The sequence below is a fragment of the Beta vulgaris genome, chromosome 7 (genome assembly GCF_026745355.1).
Source record: "Beta vulgaris subsp. vulgaris cultivar EL10 chromosome 7, EL10.2, whole genome shotgun sequence".
NCBI classification, from domain to species: domain Eukaryota; kingdom Viridiplantae; phylum Streptophyta; class Magnoliopsida; order Caryophyllales; family Amaranthaceae; genus Beta; species Beta vulgaris.
The window spans coordinates 32,292,437-32,310,371 of NC_079208.1; the positions used below are offsets into that span (position 1 = coordinate 32,292,437).

Genomic DNA, 17,935 nt, shown 5'->3' on the forward strand with positions numbered 1-17,935 from the left:
CACAATTCTGGACCACCTTTGATTTCTTATCCTGACGTTCAGTGTAAAAGGTATAACCATTGATATCATACCTTCATACGAGTTAAAACTTCACGTGGACCTGTATGCCAACCACTTAATTGTATCAGGTACATGATGGTTTTTCAGACAATTCACATTACTTTATTGTGAAACCAGTCAATGAACGACCTGTTATGCTCATTCATCAATGCCCTCTCCCCTTTTGACGGATTTTTGTGACGCAATTCACGCATATGTCTTTCTAAGTATGGATTAACTTCAGTAACATGGTGCAACACGAAAAGATGAGCTTTATCAACTCACTCAATGAAGGTGAAATATGTCGCATTCCGACCCCACCTTTGCCTTCTAATCTACCCTCGTGTCTGACTTTGGAAGACCTATCGTACAGCCTTAGCAAAATAAGAAGACAATATCCTCCAACCTCTTCGGCAATTGTTCCTTGAATAATACTCGCCTCTGGTCTTGCTGGATTCTTCACTTTCTTTTTCAAAGAACCCATATGTCTCTCAAAAGGGTATCCCCATCTTAAAAACACAAGACCACACAGTTTATCTCCCTTACCAAATGAAGGACTAAGTGAACCATAATGTCAAAAAAAGAAGGTGGAAAATACATCTCAAATTGACAAAGTGTGATCACCACCTCATTTTGCAAAGCATCCAACTTATCAGGATCAAGTACCTTGTTGCATATGGTATTGAAAAATGAACACAACCTCGTGATAGCAAGCCTGACATGTTTTGGAAGAATCCCGCGTATTGCAATCGGCAAAAACACTTGCATCATCACATGACAGTCATGAGACTTCAACCCAATTAATTTCAGATCAGTCATAGAAACAAGTCTTCTCATGTTAGATGAGTATCCAGTGGGAACCTTAATACCGTATAAAACTCACAGAACAATCGTTTCTCTTTCCTAGACAATGTATACAAGCTGGAGGCAAATACGTTGTTGTTCCCTTTCCTTTCTTAGCTTTTTCCTTAACCTTTGGCCATAAATTAGGCCGAATCTTCAATTTCTCCATATCTCTACGAACCTTAAGACCATCCTTAGTCTTTCCCGGCATATTCAACAGAGTACCGATAATTGCATCACAAACATTTTTTTCAATATGCATTACGTCGAGACAATGCTACTGGTAAGTATTTCCAATAAGGAAGTCTCCAGAATATAGACTCTTTTTTCCAAATGACACCATCGTCTTCCGAAGGTTTAACCCCCTTACCAAATATTGTTCCCATCCCCTTAACACGATTATAAACTTCTTTTCCGTTAACGGTCTAGGAGCTGGAGCATTTTCAACAAACCCGTTAAATGGTGCTTTTTTCTTTCGATATGGATGAGAACTATGTAGGAATTGCCTATTAATGATATAGACATGTTTCCCACAATGTGGCAAATGTGTAGCCTCCATACCATTCTCACAAATGGGACATGCCTTTTTCCCTTTGACCTTATACCCCGATAAATTCCCATAAGCAGGATAATCATTTATAGTACAGAATAGCATAGCAGAAGCCTGAAATCTTCATTAGAATACGCATCAAACACCTAACACCTTCGTCCCACATCTTTTTGAGATCTTCGATGAGAGGTGCAAGATATATGTCTATATCATTTCCCGGCTGCTTAGGCCGGAAATTAAAAGAGACAACATAATATATTTCTACTCATGCACAACCATGGAGGAAGATTGTATATCACTAAAAGAACAGGCCAAGTACTATGTTGACTACTCAAAGTACCGTAAGGTTCATTCCGTCCGTACACAATGCAAGTCTCAAGTTCCTAGCTTCTGACCAAATTCTATATCTGGAATCGATAGCTTTCCATTGAGGAGAATCTGCTGGATGCCTAAGCATCCCGTCTTTCTTTCTCCGATCAGCATGCCATCTTAGGTTTTGTGCATCTTCGTTTATAGAAAAGAGCCTCCTAAACCTTGGCACAACTGGAAGATACCACAACACTTTCGCAGAAGGACCCGATTCCCGGTCCGGGCCAACCCCATCCGGCAATTTGTAGCGGGACTTACCACACCTCGGGCATTCATAAAGGTCCGCATACTCATTTCGATAACATGCAATCATTCGGACATGCATCGATCCGCTCATATTCCAAACCCAAAGGACACATTAATTTTTTGGCATAGTAGGTAGATTTTGGTAACAAATTACCCTCAGGAAACATATCTTGTAAAGCTTCTAAGAGTTCTGTGAAGCCTACATCAGTCAAATTATGTTTCGCTTTTATGTTGAAAAGAGTTAAAACCCCACTCAATTGAGTGTATTTTGTACACCCTGGATAAAGGGTTTCCGGCAGCTTCAGACAAACTGTCAAACACTCGTGGCCGCTCATTAAAATGGTCACGAGCCCCTTCCAACATCTCACCTAATCGATCACCAAACTCTTCATCCTCAGTGTCACTATTATCTCTGTTGTCATTTTCATCACCTACTACATCATCACCTTCAATCCTAACATGATCTTCAATCACAACTTCATTCTCAACCCCGACATTCGACATATCAATTTCTAATGAATTACTAGTGCCAACATCAACATTAACCCTATCCTGAGTATATTTTCCCTTCTCACCATGCCATAACCAAATATAATACTCAGCCCTAAATCCACGATGAATAATATGATCCCTTATGGTCCTAATATCAGAAATCATATTCACATTGTAGCAATCAACACATGAACAATAAATCTCAGCCGCGCAAGTAAGTTGTTGATGTTCTACAGCATGTTTACAAAACTCATTCACACCTTCTACGAACTCCAACGTATTCCGCTTTCCATACATCCAACTTCGATCCATTTCTAAAAACCCCAACACATACATACATACAAATTATTATCAATTTAAAATTCACATAACTCCAACACAACAAACTAATATTCAATGCATGCTTCCATTGGGTCCTTATCACTCCAACCTAACCCATCCTTAAACGTCCAATCCCACTAGTGAATGCATGTATCATCTTTGATTCTAAGTAAAATTCGGCAACATTTCCCTTCAGTTCTCCAAGTACACGATAAAGATAATTGTTTATCTTATATTACCCGGAGAACAAATTAGGGAAATGACTAACCGTATTTCACTTAGAATCAAAGAATCAACACACATTCACCACTAAGTGAGATGTGACTGTTTAAGAACAGTCCCAAAACGGGGACTATTCAAGACTTACTCCTAACGAGTAAGTCTTGAACGGGTATCTAGGCAATATGATGTATATAAAAACAATCGCATTCAAGCGATTCCAAGTATTCACCAAACAATAATCGCATTCAAGCGATTTCAAGTTATCACAAACAACAAGTACCAAACTATTCCTTAGATTTCCCTTCCCCTCCCATTGGTGAGTCTATCAATATAAAGGCATTGCATATCACTTTAAATAAAGAATTAAAAATATCACAAGAACTTAAGCATAAATACACTCGTATAACATTTTAGGGCATACAAAAACTTAAGCAAAATCATCACAAATCAGTTTTTAATACTCAAATCTTATAAGTAATCATATATATACTTTATACTAAGCATTTTAAACTACAATCTAAGCCAAATTTTTCATTAAAATACTAATTAAGAAAAAAAATTAAAAAATAACCTAATATGACAAACCCTCGCCGGGAATTCGAGGAGAAGCGACGGAGGTGAAGGAGTGGCGCCGGAGGTGAAGGAGTGGCGCCAAAGGTGAAGAAGTGGTGCCGGAGGTGAATGAGTGGCGCCGGTGAAGGTAATACGGTGGAGAAGCGAGGAGAAAAGGACGACCCAAAACAAAGGAGGAGTAGCGAATTAAAAAAAACCCTCGCCGGTAAATCGTCGGCAGCAGTCGCCGGTAAATTGCTCACACCCAGTCGCCGGAAACAAACTCGCCGGAGTGTGAGAGTGTGTGAGAGAGTGTTAGAGGAGAGAGAGAGAGAGAGACTTAGAGAATATCGAATTTTTTGAGATATTGCTTAAGGGAATCCCGTGTTCGTTTTTTGGTAAGTGAGAAGAGCAGCAAATATTGCTGCGGTTTCCCTCCCAAAACCGCAGCAAGTCTCTAGGTTCACACAATTTCCAAAAACTATGCGTTGAACAATATTGTTGCGGTTTTGGGCGGGAACCGCAGCAATATTGTTATTTTTTTTTTTACGTGATATATTGCTGCATATATGTAAAATCGCAGCAATATCACCGCAGCAATAAGCATTTATTCTACTAGTGAATTAGGGCCCCAATTTGTAGGTATACCCTTACATTTCTAAAATCTCTAAAATGGGGTCGGGCGAGAGGCGACAAGCATACGTGGCAATTGAAAGGCAGAAACTGTGGTGAATGCTTATGAAAAAATTGAAATAGTTAAAATATTAAACTCTTAAATAATATGAATAATTGATTCTAATAATACAACATTTCACCAATTAACTTTTATTAAGTCTTGCTTTCAATTATTTTTGAATAATGCAATCTTTTGGGAGTATTTGCTTTTGATGGGTTTTGACGTGTTGATAATCAGTTTTTTTATAAGCCACATTTCCTAGCTCGTCCATTTTAAAGGTATAAAGGTTGTATTATTCAAGAATAAGTGAAATATAGGTTTATGAAAAATTAATCGGTGAAAGGTTGTATTATTAGAATCAATTATTCCTAAATAATATGTATAATTCAAATAGTAACATAAAAAAAACTTGGAAAAGATAATGTCAAAAGAGTTGACAACATATATAAAGCACAGATGGATTTTTGCGAAAAATAAACTTCATATTACCCTGTGTGTGGGTACACCCGTAAGGACTCAGAGGCCACAATACCCTCTAGAGTATAGATTTCGTACAAGAAACCACGTGTAAGATATCGAGTACGATGGCTTTTATGGAAAGACAAAGTCATGCTCATATAGCATCGTGTGTTTTGTCTGGGTGTAGTCCTTCGTGATGAATGTGATGGTCAAGATTGTAATAGATCAACTATGTGGTGTTCACTGATTATCTGAAACCCTAGAAAGAAAGATCTCAACTAGAGATCAGTCATCGATACATAAAACCAGAAGACGTCACTGTCCCTCTCTCTGTAAACTAAAGTCACACCAAATCAAAGCACCGATAATGCTCCCAATGCACTCCTTCTATTTAACATACTCCTCGCAACTGATACGGGACAACACCCTCAAATATAGATACTATCACCATTTTGTATTAAGAAATTCATTTAAAAATTTATATATTCTAGTTCGTGTAGCGCCTGGATGACCACGATACCCTCTAGAGCATATATCTCATACAATAAACCATGTGTATGACATCGAGTAGGAGGGGTTATGTGGAGAGACAAAGTCATGGTCACATAGCATTATATGTCTTGTCTGGGTGTACAATCAATCTCGCTCCATAGGTAGTCCTTCGTGATGAATGTGATGGTCGAGATCATAGTAGATCGACTCTATGGTGTCCCCTTAGTAGCTAAAAAATAGAAAGAAATATCTCAACTAGAGATCGGTCATCTATACGGAATAGCGGAACTCGTTCGAGGTCCCTCTCTCTATAGATTAAAATCGAACCAAACCGAATCCCGATAGTACTAGTGCAAAAACAAGTAGACATCCATCTAAATGATGCTCCCAATGCAATCCTTCTCATCAACATGTTCTTCATTACTGATACAGGACAACACCCCTCGAATACAGATACTATCATCATTTTACATCAAGAAATTCATTTAAAATTTGAATATTCTAGTTGGTTTATGTTATAAATATAATCATTACATCTAATAAAAATACTGTAAAACATATAGGAAAACCTAATTTTTTTTACTAAGGGAAAAACAACAAACAAGTATTTAGAAATATGAAAGGCCTCACGAAATTGCCCATCATATATGTGAACATTTTCAGAAAAAATTGGTAGATCCTGATCTATGTTATTTGGACTCATTTTTACTTCTTTTTTCTATTTTTTCAAGTTAAAATAATTTCGATTTTTTTAACAAGTACCCCGAGTTTTTGAAAAAGTCACAAGTTACCCCCGAACTTTTCAAAATACATGGGTACTTCTAAGTTTCACAATAATACACTCAAATACCCTTAATGACTAACGACATTAACTTTCGTTACTCATTAACCCTAATGTTATGTTTTAAACCTTATAACCCTATAACGCTAACCCAAACACTATCCTCTACCTTAACCCTAATCCTAAACCCTAACCACACCTCCCCTACCCTCCCACCACCCCTGCACCCTCCCACCACCCATGTACCCCCCCCCCAACACACACACAACCCTAGCTACCCCCCACCACCCCCGTCGAATTCCCTACCTCTCCCCCATACCCGCCGTCGAATTCTGCATCCCTCTCCCACCCCCCGTCAAATTTCGCACCCAAAAGTAACGCTTATTGTGCATTGTGGTTGTGGATCCTAGAACGTTGGGATTTAATTTCCGTACCTAATCCTAACACCTGTCGTGATTGTAACAGCCTAGCGCGAGCCATCTATTCGCAGAGTCGGGGGAGGGGAACGAAAATCAGTGGGGGTGTTTAATAGCTCTTATTTAGATTAAAGCTCTATTATATTATTATTAATTGTTTGGGTTTAAAGAAGGAGAATTCATCCGATTAAAGTTTGAAAGTTTGTTATATCTTTGAAATGATTAAATAGTAGTTTTAAAATAATGAGAAAGTGGAGTTATTTGCCTCAAAGTTGTGTATTAAAGAGTTTGATTTGGTTTAGAAATGAATTGATGTGTTTTGGAACGAGATCTCTCTCGAAATGGAATGATTAGAGTTCAATGCAAACTAGTTTTCCCCTTTGTAGTTTTTGCTCCTTGATGAACCTAGGCATTGAGTTGAAGCGAGACACAAAGATGATGGCAGAATGTAGGCTTGACTCTTAATTCCGAAGTTTAGAGCTCTTGGTTTTAAATGTTTGGATTTTTATCATTGTTTTATTTTTAAGTTTCGAGGACGAAACTTTTTGCAAGGGTGGTATATTGTAATACCCCTATTTTAAAGTGTATTTTATTAAGTGCTAAGTATGATTACTAGCCTTATTATATAATAATATTTCTCGAGTGTATTTAAAAGAAATTGAGTTTGACCATGCAATTAGTGAATAGCTAATATTCTTTATTTAGTTAATCGTATGGTAATATTTTAGTGGAATTACTTTTAATGTAAACTCTTAATAGTAGTATATAACTTATATTTTGAAAAGGAAAATAGATGTTTTCTTTTAGATATATATATGTATAAGGAGAGAAGTTTAAGATATTTCGGCCCATTTCTTTTGCACTTGTCGGTTTGTTTGGATGAGATAAACCCAAAAACCCCAACACTCCTTATGTGTCGGTACATTAAGCAACCAAAACCCACCAAATGTTTTCTCTCTCCCCGTGTCTTCTAATCCTCAAAAACCCCAAAATTGGAAAACCTCAATTGAGGAAACCCGAAAACCCCAGTCCCGTGAAACTCTCTCGCTAGCCTTCGCCTGTGCTTCGTCGGCGTTCTTGTTGCTCGCCGGACCTGCTGCCGCGTCGTCGGCCCTTTCTCGCTGGTGTTTTTGCTGCGCGTGTGGTGCTGCTCGCAAGCCACCACACCGTACTGCTACTGTTATTGTTGCTCGTGTGTCTCATCCTTAATCTTCCTTGTTTGTGGGTAAGTTGAATTCATGGTTTAATTTCAGTTTTTCTCAAGTTTATAAAGTTAGGGTTTTTAGATTGAAATTGAATTAGGGTTTCTAATTTTTAGAGTTTGGGTGTGGAATTTATTGAGTTGAATGTTCATTCATGAGTTTAATAGTTAGTTTAAAATAGTAGGAAGCTTGTTAATGTTCAAGTGAATATAGTGTGCTGTAATTCGTAGAATTACCAGTTCAGGTTCGTATTTTGTGTTTTTAGGCAATTTACGGGCGTTTTTAGCAAAAATACTATTTCACAGAAGTTGTTTGTATCGAAATTCTACTCAAGTTAGGTTCAAGAAACGCTCGATTCGGAGTTCAAATGAGGAAGTTATGCCCATTTTAAGTTTCTGCTGAAATTAATAAATTATATATTAGTTTCGAGTGTTTTAAGTTTGAATGTTTTCATGTGAATGTTTCCTAATGGATTTTGGGGTAATGATGTTTGTGGTTTATTGTTAAAATGGTTTATTGAATTGTGGAGTAGTTGCTATAGGTTGTTATTCTGTTGTCGTAGTGGTGGTGTGGGTTGTTGCTGTTTATTGTTGCTATAGTGTTGTTGTTGTTGGGTTGCCGTTGTGTAGTTGTTGTTGGGATTGTTGGTTGTGGTGTTGTAGTTGTGTTGGTTTATAAAAGAAGAGATGTTGAATTAATTTGGCAAGAGTTGAAGTTTAGTTAGTTCAGTTCTACAATTTAGAATTATGATTTGAAGATTATAGAATTGAGATGGTTAGTGTAGATAATTTCTATATTGAGAATTTGTGAGAATGGTTAGTAATTAGTCTTGTTATTATTTTGAGGTTAATATTGGAGGATGATTATGGAATTGAATCTCATTTGGAGATGAAGATTATTGAAGGTGTTGTTGGAATTGGATTGCGATTTAGCTTTCGAGTTCACTAAAGAGTTGTTGTGGAGGTGGTTGTTTTGCTGTGATTCCTACGAGGTAAGATTCCTTACTCAAATGTTTAATGGTTACGAGAAAGGTCTACAAAAGATAAGATTTCAACTAAAACTTTCATATTTACGAGAAAAGATTATAAATGTATGTATCTCTCTTGAGTTGAGATTGGTTGAATAGGAGGATGTTCCTCCTAATACAGATAGTTTGTTTTCGAAGCTTGAATTATAGAATAGTTACGGAAAAAGATTTATGGATAGTTTTATGTTTTTAAACTGGTTGGGATTGCCTTTATGGTGTCTCAAGGAATTGGAACCTTGTCGGGATCGTCTCGACATTACAAAATAGTTGGGAGTACGTTGATCAGTACCTCGGACTTAGATCTTCTGCTGCGGTTTGGCCGTATGTAGGGTGTGCACACTAGGGCTCGTTGTCTATAGTTATCCGGGGGGGCTAGCTAGCCCAAAGGCAAGAAAAGTTCGTTCCATTCCCTAGGTTTATGATTCTTTCTTCGTGAAAGAAAAAGGAAAGCAAGGATTTGTTTGGAAAAAGATAAAAAGGAAATAGAAAGGATTTGATTTAGAAATAGAAAAGAAAGGATTTGTTTTGGAAAAGAAAGAAAGAAATGATTTTATAAAGTTTGTTATTTTATTTATATATTTTGAAAGAAAAATGATTTGTAGGATATAATTAATGTTATCCTACCTGCATATATGTTTGGCTTCTTAGTATGAAATCTTGCTCAGCCAGTTTGGCTGATACTACATGCCTGATATATGCAGGTACATGAAGGTAATGTATAATGAAGAAGGTTCGGTGTTGGAAGTTTGTTGTATGCTTTATACTATTTGTATCGCGCAGGACAATCAACTTTGTAATATTATATTAATAGTTAATTTGTAATTGAATTAAAAAGGTTTGAGTTTGTAAAGTCTAGACTTGTTTGGGTTGCTGGATTTGAGGATACAGGATTACGAATCGGACGCGAGTCCTAAATTAAGTTTTAGGCGGTCCGTATTACAAATGGAACTCTGCCGAATTTTCTGTAGAATCTTGTAACATATCTAGTTGTTTAAAATATTTGAGGATCACTTAATATAGTTTATTAGAGTTAGAGGTTCTAATATATTCATTGGATTCTAAAAGTTTTAGTAAGTCAAGGTTTTTGAGGTCCATACTCGTGGTGAGTGTGATGGTAATGACCCGGATTAGGATTTCCGCTGTGTTTAGTTCCTAATTAGGTTGGTTGTAGATTCGGGTTGTTACAGGGTGGGGGCCAGGGTTGCGGAAATCGATGAGGGTGGGAGAGGGGGCTACTGGGGTGGTGGGGGAGGGATGCTGTAGGGGTGGTAAGAGGGTGGGGAAGGGGGTGGTGGATGGTTGGGGGGAGGGTTAGGGTTAGAGGTAGGAGCTATGATTAGGGTTAGCATTAAGAGGTTAATTAGATTTAAAATAGAAAATTAGGGTAATAACTAACGATGGTTAATGCTATTAGTCTTTAAGGGCATTTGAGTGTATTATAATGAAACTTAGGGGTACCCCGTGTATTTTTAAAGTTGGGGTACCTCGTGAATTTTCTGAAAACTCGAGGTTACTTGGTGAAAAAACCGAAAAAAATATCTTATTATATATTTAATACTTGAAAATATATATAGTAATATTATACTAATAATTTTTCGATATATAACCTATAAAAGGTACATAAAAAATATAATATGATTAAAATTTATTGGGAAGAGTTATGCAAAATCCAAAAAAGAAAAATCATCCAGTTGGTTAAAGCGAAAAATTAAAAGTTCAAAAAACTTGGACCAAAGTACCAAACACTAATTTGTTTTTTAAATTTGGATCAAAAATATTTTACAACATCCTCTTCAACCATCATATTTGAAAATTTGTCCTCACAAACAAGTATAATGTCTCTATATAAGAGCCTTGTGACTCAGATGTAACACGTAATGATTTTCTTGTGCATCAAAAATAACAACACACATTATCAATCATAAACATAATGTTTGCTTAGGTAACCCCCTTGTATTTCCTATCATTTAAAAAGTAATAATAGACGTCACACAGCGCGATCGGCAAGACAAATACTCCTTCATTAAAACCTCTGCAGTTTCATAACAATGAGCTTTAATAGCCTAATCAAGAAAACGTGATTATCCTTGCGCAGAACGAAAACTCATAACATACTATTATACCCTAAGAACAAGATAAAAACCCAAAACTAAATATCTTAACTACAGGTCGATTATCCTAACATAAGACCGAAATTCGGTCACAGTCTCTCTCTTTAGACTAAAGTTGCACCGAATAAAGCCCCGATATATAATACGAGTGCGGATACAAGTAGACGTTCGTTTCGGTGATGCTATCAATGCACTCCACACTAATATGATCTTCGCTATCAAAACGGGACACCAACCCTCGAAAATACTTTCATCATTCTACAATAAGAAATTCATTTTTAAAACCCTCGAAAATACTTTCATCATTCTACAATAAGAAATTAGTCGGAGTATGTTATAAATACAATCATTTCTGTAAAATATATAGAAAACTCAATATATTTTTTAATAATGCTAAAACAACAAACAAATGTTTGGAAATATGAAAGGATTCACCAAATTGTATCTCCGATAAAAACATTTTCATAAAATTAAATTCGACTCATCTTGGTCTGGGTTTTTGTGACTGATTTTTACTTTCTTTTTTCTTTTTTTTCACATTAAAAAATTTATCTTATACCTTGTATATTGTGACCTCATATCCTATATTAAAATGAAAGGATTCGATCTAGACAAAGATAACCTTTATAATCCACAGCACATCCAATAAAAACACATTATTTTGACTTAAGTTGAAGTTTGTTGAGTTCGGAATCCATGCGCAAAGGAAAACATGCACAACCAAATGTTTTCAGAAAAGGATAAGAAGGAGGACGATGAAAAAGTTTTTCAAAAGGAGAGACACCCCCTAGAACCGAGCTAGCTAGGCAACCTGTTGATGATATAAGTGGCAGTGTATGAAGCATTAACCCGAAATTCAACTGGAAAATCAGAGTGAATAAGCATAGAGGAGCCATTTCAATAATATGACGATGTTTGCGTTCCGCAACATCATTATGAGCTTGAGTATGGAGACATCACTTTTGAAAAATAATACCATTGTCACGAAAATGCTGAAGAAGAGGGGAATTATCAAATTCCCAACCTCCGTCACTTTGGAAAATTTTAATTTTGCAATTCACTAAATTTTCCACCATCTTTTGAAACACAAGAAACTGAGAGTGAGCATCCGATTTGCGACGTAAATGATAAATCTATGAATATCAAGAGAAATCATCAGCAAAAACCACATAATATTTATAAAATTGATTCGACAAAATAGGAGTTGCCAAATATCATTGTGAATTTTATATAATGGATAAGGGGAACAATGTGCAACTGGTCAAAAGGTGATCAATGTATTTTTTCTAACCTACAACCAACGCAATCATCGTGAAATTTTGAAGTACGTGAGATAGACTTATTTGAACATAAAGATCCTAAAACTCCATAGGAAGTATGACTAAGGCGAGCATGCCAAACATCTCCAGACTCCTTAGTGGCTAATAAAGCAAGAACGGAAGACTCATTGGTGACCAATATGGGTTGAATGGGATAAATATCTTGCTTACTGGATCTTTGAAGCAGAACCTCCCCCGTTGTCTTGTCCTTAACGGAAACAGAGTTTTTATCAAAACATAGAACACAATCATTTTCTTGACACAACTTGTTAACTGATAATAAATTATGTTTCAGGTTAGGCACATGACAAAGAGAAGACAAAAGTAAGACGACGACTTGAAGTTTTTAATGTCAAATTTCCAACACTTTTTATTGGGAAAGAGGTACCATTTCCAACTACGACAGAACTTTACACAGTGTAAGGAAGAATATATATCAAAAAGCTTACCATTCTGAGGAGTTGTATGAGATGCAGCTTCTGAATTTGGGTACCAAAATGAGTCATTTGCTTCACCACTAACAGACAGTGCAGCTAAGGCTCGAGTGACACTATCTAAGGAAGAAGGAACAAAGCTAAAATTGAATCGTTGAGGACAATAAGAAACTTGATGAATTGACCACAAGTATCAAAAGTAGGGGTGGAGTTTAAAGTGCTACTTGGCGAAGTATTTCCTACTGAAGACAGACCATTTAGTACTAGAATCAATGCAAGACATACTAGAAAATGACAAGTTAGAAAATTTGCTCATAACATCATGTCGTCCCGGATTAGCAGTGTTGTTGTTGTTACCAGGACCACGAGCATTGCATTGACCACCATTAGCACGATTTTTTATTATTACGACCATCATTGTTACCACCTTTGTTCTTATTATTCTTGCCTTTATTGCGGCCATTGGAATTATTCTTAGGATTAGAATTACTAGAACCAGATGACTGAATCGCAACTAAGGCATGGTGAGAGGAAGAGTCTAAGCCCTCCTTAAAGCTTTTGATACATTGCTCATGAAGTAAGAGCTTAGGGCGCAAGTCATCAAAACTGAAAGCAAATGGATAATGCAACAAAGTATTGACAATGTGATCATAGTTCGAATCACGATCCAAACTAAATAATGTAAATTGAACAAAATCCTGATTAGAAACAGGACACTAAATTGCAGCTAAAGAATCAGCAATAACCTTAATTACACGCAAATAGCCATCCATAGTCTCATAATCACTCTTTTTAATATGTGAAAGACGACATTCAATTCCATAGTACGCTTCATACTAGAATGCATGAAGCGAGTTTGTAAGCGATTCATTATTTCCATAGAAGTAGATAAGTCACAAACATCAACAAATACACCACGAGATAACGTTGAAAAAATCCAAGATATTAATTTGTTGGTCAACACGTAAATATTCATAAAATTGTGGATTAGGAGTCGAAACACCGCGTTCATCAAGAATATGAGAATAAGGGGGAATTGAAGCAGTGCCTTCAATCATACTAAGTAATTGACGGAAAAGAAGCAAACATGTAATATGAGTTTTCCACGACAAATAATCTTCAGGTGAAGATAGAGTGATAGTTACCAAATTATTAAGATTCGACGCAGAGATTTACGCTAAAACAAACACGAGCTGCTGGACTAGGGATGAGGACGACAAGGCAGCAGTAGCAGGATGAACCGTGTAGGAGTACGCGAGGAGGAAGATCAGGCCCGACCCTGAGGGATGGCCAGAGGGGCCACCGCCCAGGGCCCAAACATTAAAGGGGCCCATGGTCGCATCCTAGAAAACTAAATAAGTAAGATATCTGACAAGTTTGAATGTTATAACATCTGTGAGAGCAGATGGTATAAGTGCTTGGTTCGTGTACACTAAGTTGCATGTTCGATTGTAGCGGAGTGTATCAGATTTGGCTTTAGTTTTTTGCTTTCTTGTTTTCAACGCCGACTTTCTTTGTTTGTAGTTCTCTTTCTCTTCTATTTAACATAGCTTAACATGTTCTCTTTGTGTTTCACTTTATTTTTGTCATTATCTTTACTTTTTTTTTTTTAGGGGAAGTCATTATCTTTACTTCTTAGTACTATAAAACTCATAAATTTTGCTATAGGAGTAATTAATTTTGTAGAAATGAATATTATTAGCATTACATAATATTGAACATTGTCCCCTTATAAATACTTTTTTTAGTAAACCTTTGTGTCATAATACTCTTCGTATAATCATATTATTTAGTGTTATCTGTCACTTAGTACTGATCATTTTATTACCTTAACACATAGTCTTTCCACTACTAAAACGTTAAGGTCATACACTCTCTCACTCAAATAAATGTATTATATTATTTCCTTGTCATATATATACTATTTCATTGCATGGTTTTCTAAACCTTGAATGGGCCCAAGTACGAGAAAACTTTTGCAGTTTGAGTTTTTTAGCTTTTACTAATTTATTACCAACTTTTAATTTTAAAAGAGTGGTATTTCCCCATTTGATGCCATACCATGTGAGTTCAAACAAATATTACCTAGTATTTTAATACTTTAATATATTACTTGATATATTTCTTTTTAAGTGCAACAATTTGACTTTTGCACTATTCACATACTCTACCTTAACGGTACCTTTTTACTAACATATGAAAACAACTTTGTTCATATAAAATGTTGGATTTATTTCAACAAATATTTTCATACTATCAACTTTTTATAATTTTTTCAAATACATAATTAGTTATATTAATGGTCAAAATTGTACGTTTGCAAGTGTGAAAGTCAAACTGCTACACTTATATAGAAACAGAGGAAGTATATATATGTGCGATTATAAGTTTTGAAAAATGATTCTGATTTTTATGAATGGGGCCTTCAATCTTATTTCGCCATGGGCCCATAAAATGTCAGAAACGGGCCTGAGGAAGATGGCAAGTGGGCTTGAAACAAAGCCGACGAGAAGTCAATAGGAGGCTGCGAAATTCCAACAGCACCGAGGGATGGATGCGGAAATCCAACAGCATCCAAAGTCGGCTGCGGTGTAGCACCAAACCGGAGTGGCGAGCCGTATGTGGCGACTGACACAGGTGGATCACCCGCGGCCGTGGGCGGAACGATGGCAGCCGAAGCTGCGGAAGTATGGGCGGCGGTTGTGATCGTGGTCGATGTGATGGAGGAGTTATCCATGGCTTATGAAAGACTAAAAGAAGCAGGCGAAGGAATCATCAAAAAAAAAATTAAAGAAACCTAGGTTGTGATACTATGTACAAGTATGGAGAATAATTGTGTTAACCTGATTAGGTTAACCCTGGCATTATATATATATATATCATATATATATATATATATATATATATATATATCTTATATCTTATATAAAAAGGGAACTTGGGTTTCGGCTGGTTAGGGGTAGGGGCACCGACCAATGTGTTCACAATATTACCTTCGTGCCATAACTGCCTTACAAGCTTCTTTTTTTTCGTTTTTTTTTTTAATGGAAAATACACAAGAAGGGAAAAATGATACTATTCAGCCCGTGAATTTCTCTCCTCAAACGTCTGTTTCTTACTTCATCATTTTATTTTCTCTCTCTTCATGGACTGTGGTTCTGAAGAAGTTTTTGCTTTTTTTTTCTCTCTTCTTTCCTTTATGGAAAATTAAAAATAATGGGAAGAATGACAGTATCCAACACGTCAATTCTCTCTCCTCAAACGCTTACTTCTTCTTTCATCAGTTTTACCAAAACAAACTTCCTTACTTTCTCTCTTCATCATCATCGTAATCTCCGCCATTATTATCGTCGGCATCATCGTCGTCGTCGCCGGAGATCGAGGCCAGTTGATTGACGATGGTCAATGGTCAGTTCGTAAATTCGAAATTCTGAAGCTTTTTTTTTTTAATCTGAAATTTCATCTTTCTAATTTGTTTTAATTGTGTTTTGATAATTTTGTTTCTTGTTTTTTAAATTGAGTCGTGATTAACATGTTTTTTTTACCATGATGATGTATGTATATTTGTGCAGTTTATTTCATTGATGAAACCATCAATAGTGTTGACATTGAGATATTACGTGATTGCTATGAAGCTTTTGCGATGTATTGCTTTGGCAGATACCTTGTGGCATGTTTGGGTAAGTTTTTTTTTGAAAGCTGTGGTTGCAAGTGTTTAGTCCATAAAAACAATTACTTCTTTGTCCATTATATTTTGGAATTCCTTTTCCTCTGTGTGCTTTACCTTCATGTTTTGTATAACCAAATTATAGCAACAGTCCCTCATTTATCTGTTGCCTACCGTTGCTCATATTTACTTTCACTTCCAAGTGAACCTGATCAAGATAATTCTAAACCTCTCAAATATAAGATTCATTCTAAATTCCTTTTTTTGTCCTCTCATTTTTTTTGTTTTTTATAGTTTCAAGTTTCTAATTTTTTTATTTTTGCACTTTTTTTTTTTCTTTTCAGATATGGGACTTGAAAGTCTCCATTAACTGTGAAGGTTGCAAACGAAAAGTAAAGAAAATTCTTCATAGTGTTGAAGGTAATCTCTCTCTTCCCATTAAAAAAAAATTCCAAAATTTGATATGGGTTTGGTAAATTTCTTACATTTCTCAAGTTTATGCTTTAAAATTTTGAATTTTTTATGATTATGTTGGAATATCTTCCTCATTGAGATATGACCATCTTCTTTTTTATTTGTTTTCGATCTTTATAGATAAAGAATGTTCTTTCTTCTGTTTTCAACTCTATGTTGCCTAATTTTTTTCTTTTGATATGCACGATCATGTAATATTAATTTTTAACTTTGAGAAGACGAAGTTCATGAAGGAAAAACACCTCGTCTTTTCCGGTTATTTACTTCTTCCTCATTGAGATATGAGCATTTGCACATCATTGAGAAAAGAAAAGAATGGTCATGCATTTAAAGAAACTTTAGAGAATGGTGATGGCAGTTCTTAAGAACTAAGAAGATGAAGAAAAGTTAATGAAACTATTAGCAACCTTGTTTTTTTAAAAAAAAATTTATTCTTATTAGCTTTGTTTTCAGTAAGTAGAAGAATAAAAATTTTATTCTTTATTTAGTTGTTATAATTTGCAAGAAATTGTTATAAGAGAAACGTATAGGATATCTATGCATAATTTAAGTCTATGCTAGAAAAACCTATATTATACTTCCATAATTAATCATGATGAAGTTGTGTTAGTCAACTAAAATTATGTATTTTTTTATATATGATAGCCTACAACAACTACTTCCATGGTACTTTGATTCCCAATTTGCATGTGTGAAATGTTGTATGTTCTACAAAATTTTATTGTATAGTATAACAAAATTTTATTCATGGAAGTGGACTACGAGCGTATTCTTTGAGTCAAATTTTGTAGTGATGTATCCATTTGTAATAACATTGTATAACCAAAAGGTGATCTTTGGTAAAGTTGCGATTATGATTAGTAGATTTCATTATGAAATTATAGTACATTGATTGATATAGTGTTGGTTGAGCTACGATAAATTAGATGGTTATGTGGGTTAATTAAGTACGGTGAGTTTGTATCATCTTAGGTACTCAGCTACTATTATTGTTTGTTTTCTCATTTATATTTATGAATTTTTATAGTTTATGGAGCAAATTAAGGCTATACGAATTTTGACACTGAGTTTGTGGAATTAATTACAATTTCGAAATTTCATTTGCTTGATGGTTTGTGCCTTTTGATTTCATAAACTTATCGTAAAATCGTGTTCCTTTGGTGGGTTTTCGTTTTTATCTTCCACATTTGATTCTATGTATTTCATATCATTTGTTGAACCCTTAAATATTTAAATACAATGC

The 17,935-nt window shown here is 35.5% G+C and overlaps 1 long non-coding RNA gene across 1 annotated transcript; it reads left to right on the forward strand.

Annotated features, from left to right (window-relative positions):
- The first annotated feature begins 15,513 nt into the window (after positions 1–15,513).
- On the forward strand, positions 15,514–17,451 carry LOC130592208 (uncharacterized). The gene is made up of 3 exons (XR_008970459.1): positions 15,514–15,952; positions 16,124–16,231; positions 16,563–17,451. It is a non-coding gene; the product is annotated as an uncharacterized LOC130592208 (long non-coding RNA).
- Positions 17,452–17,935: the final 484 nt, after the last annotated feature.